Source organism: Brassica napus, chromosome A1 (genome assembly GCF_020379485.1).
Source record: "Brassica napus cultivar Da-Ae chromosome A1, Da-Ae, whole genome shotgun sequence".
Taxonomy (NCBI): Eukaryota; Viridiplantae; Streptophyta; class Magnoliopsida; order Brassicales; family Brassicaceae; genus Brassica; species Brassica napus.
The window spans coordinates 3,626,492-3,630,077 of record NC_063434.1 but is presented as its reverse complement, the minus strand read 5'-3'; the positions used below and the strand labels follow the sequence as shown (position 1 = coordinate 3,630,077).

At 35.3% G+C, this 3,586-nt stretch overlaps 1 long non-coding RNA gene across 2 annotated transcripts; it reads left to right on the top strand.

The window, feature by feature from the left end:
• The first annotated feature begins 1,112 nt into the window (after nucleotides 1–1,112).
• LOC125609576 lies at nucleotides 1,113–3,244 on the top strand. 2 transcript variants are annotated; one of them, XR_007339786.1, is made up of 6 exons: nucleotides 1,113–1,430; nucleotides 1,563–1,895; nucleotides 1,969–2,099; nucleotides 2,276–2,338; nucleotides 2,839–2,935; nucleotides 3,044–3,244. It is a non-coding gene; the product is annotated as an uncharacterized LOC125609576 (long non-coding RNA). The 2 variants fall into 2 exon arrangements; XR_007339782.1 differs by having other exon boundaries at nucleotides 1,114–1,430; nucleotides 1,965–2,099.
• The last annotated feature ends 342 nt before the right edge of the window (nucleotides 3,245–3,586 follow it).

The window sequence follows — 3,586 nt, the reverse complement described above, 5'->3', positions numbered from 1 at the left end:
TGTGTTGGCAGAATCATGATGTTGACACAAAAGTCGATTAATTTGGACATAAGCATAAACGCATATTCGATTATTGAAAGAGCAAACGTCAGAAGATCATTTACTAACACATTACATCTTTTTTCTTATCATCTCACGGTTTCTAAAATGATATCTAAACTTAAATATCTCGACCATATAGTTGGGTGGGGTTATCACTTATCAATTATCATCGAACAACTTTGACATTGAGTGGTTGGCCGTCTTACAACATGTCTGCGCTAGGAACGCTCTTACAATACACCCTTAACCCTTAAATTAATATTATTGCCGTCTTTTTGAATGATGCACTATATAGTATCTAGTATATGTTTACCTTTTTTTTTAGTATCTAGTATATATTAGTATTAGTATCACATAGAACATAACTTGTTTGCTAATATAAAAGAGTCAAAGCTCATGTCATATTTGACCAACCAACAGCTTGACCGACTCAAGACTTCCCATGGATCCAAGGCCATAGTGGTCGTTGAGGTATTGGCTCAATGTAATACCACGGGCTATGGAATCCCACCGCTTAATTAAAAACATTTGCTTTTTTTTTTTCAAACATATAACTAGAGACAGAAAATTATCTCCCTCTCATATGATATATTTTCTTCATTTGCGTCTTTTTTTCATGTTGTTCATAAATAACAATAAAAGAATGCATTACAATCTCTTAAGTCTTAAATTATAAACTTGTTAAATATTAGTTATTTCAAGCTGGATAATACTAATAAAAATATCTTAAACATGGGTTGATAAAAACAAGGGAGAGATATAAACATAAGTTACAATCTCTTAAATAATGAATTACAATCTCTTTTTTTTTTGTCAACGCATTACAATCTCTCAAGTCTTAAATTATAAACTTGTTAAATATTAGTTATTTCAAGCTGGATAATCTATACTATAATAAAAGGGTTATACCCTCCCCTCTCAGCCCCTCCACGTCACATTTTAATTCCACGTCAGAAGGTGTCCACGTCCTTTATAAAAATCAACCAATCAAGAACCGTTGTTTTGCCACATCATAGCAATTCAAGTCGAAAATGTATAAAATAGGCTTCTCGTGGGTTTATAATATTAAGGATTGGCCCGGTTTGAGGTTTGAGCCCACATCTGAAACCCTCCGATTGAAACGTCAATCATCTTCTTCAAAGATAGTACGTCTTCTCTGTTTCCTATAGTAAATCTCCGTTAGAGCTTCGCTCACTTCAACAATTAATTATGTTCTTCACTCTCCTCTTAATGAATTCGTATCACCTTCTTTTCTTTCTACTTCTTTATAAACTTACTTCCAAAGAAACCCGAAACTCTCATAAGCCGAAGTTATGGCGATGAAACCCAATCAACAATGGCCCCTAACAGTTCTAAAGCTAAAGCGGCATGAATTGTATCCTCTCCAGGTTTGTAATATCGTAAGCCATGTTCTATTTTGTTTGGATTCCTTGCGGTAGAAGGACGAGCCTTTTGATCGTCTGGCTCGATCTAAATCTCTCTTTTTCTGGTGATCAAATCGATTATGTTACCAATCTCAGTGTCTTCCGCTGTGATATCCATCCGGACCTCCACCTCAAACGTTTTCGCACGAAGGAGACCCTATCAGGAGTACTTCTCAGTAGGCTTTCCGCCTCTGCCTCAGCCTCCACCACAGCAATACAATCACTGCCTGCTCTCATGATAATAAGCAACGAACGAATCGTTCCAACTCCATCTGTTTATCATCCTATATAAACCTCTAATATGATTCTCTTAAACCAAACCCATTTCAAAACATTGCGTTAGATTTCTAATCTTCATGTACATTTTGCAGGAAGTAATTGTAAAGGCAGTCACTACGGATCCAAACACTGGATTGAAAGTTCCTTTCAGTAAGCTCTTTGCTAGCTCCACTGTGAGTTCATTATTACCTCCATCACTTTATCGGGCTAATTTCATAGGCAGGTTCAAGATGTAGAGTATGAGTGGGGCTCTGGAGACGGATGAGAGAGTATCGGCTCTATTGGTGGTGCATGAAGCAATAGAACCGTGAGGAGACAGAGGTTCTAAAACATTTTGGATTCATACTTTTTGTGGTCAGTATGTTCTGAAAACTTATGATGTCCATTTTCTTGGTTGAAAGATATGAAGTTGCTTAGAATTCTGATTGCTTATACATGTAGTTTTGGATTCTCAGATACTTTCTTAAATTCCGATGATATACTCATCAAACTACACTAAAGAGTTTACGTTTTCCTCTGTAAACACTCAGATGGATAAGATCAAGAGACTGTCGTATGTGCCTGCAGCACTTAGTCTGAAGCATGCACCTTCTGTAAGTGGTGTCAGTTTACCAACATCATTAAAAAGAGTTTATGTTGTAGCTCAAACCAATGGTGTCAATTAAACCTTATTTTTAGGATTTTGCTTCATACTTTCATCATTTTTTGCATATCGTTCATATAGTAGGTGGAGTAGACTTCTCTATGGTGTTTTGTACTCTTGAGATTATCACTTCCGCCATAACCGTCTTCTTGAATAAGAGTCCCCAACAACACCAATAATTAATTCTGCTTTTGTGGTGACAAATGTTTTTGTTTCTTCAGTTCCATTGAAACAACAAACATCCATGTTTTGAGTTTCCATCACGTGTATATAGATAATCTCTCATTACTTTGGCGGCTTTTGATTTAAATCTAGAGACTTTTTTTTCACGGAAGTTACAAAAGCTTTTGATTATCTTTCAAATGATTTGTTCCAGTAGATATCTATTCTTGGGTTCAGTTTTATTTTTATTTTTAAAAAGTTAACAAATTACCCTTTCCTTTTGCCTAGACAAAAGCAGGTGTTATCAAGATGAAGAATAAACTCGCCTAACACAAGTACAACCCGCACATCTATTAAGATCACTTGATCTACGAGATAAAAAAAGGTTTATTCAGGGGTTTAAGAGTTCCCTGTGATTTATGTTATAGTTTCTTTCTTCACATTTTCTGCTTAGAAGATACATTTTATAAACTATGCTCCTTTTCTATGTAAGGTCTGTAAAGTCTCTTTGGAAGCGCAACTTTTTTCTAAACCTCCGGGCTCCGGGTGTCCCCTTTCTCGAGAGTCAACACTTTGCCATAGTTTTTCTAACATTTTTTTTTCTTCTGCTTTTTACTATTTTTATAGATGGAATTTTCTGTATGAATTAGTTTTTATCCATATTCCTTCATATTGGTTAACTATCCACTTCTAATTTGTTCTACCCATTTATGTTACGATTATTTACTGGAACCTAGACGAACAAAAACAGTATATTATAAAAAGACTAGAGAGAGCTAATAAATAACAAACATTTATAATCTGGGTATGTAGAAGAGATTTAGGATGGAGAAGGAAGAGATCGACCTCTGGACAATACAATGATTGGTAAGAGAGACAAAATATGGCGACAACAAATATTCAAAGTGAAACAATGGTAAAAAGAACCAAATTAATAATCATGTAGAAGACCAAAGATAATTATCCTGTTAGAAACAGAGAACCCCTCCAAATTTGTGCAGATAGAGAGAGAAGATACATTGATACGTGCCGAGAA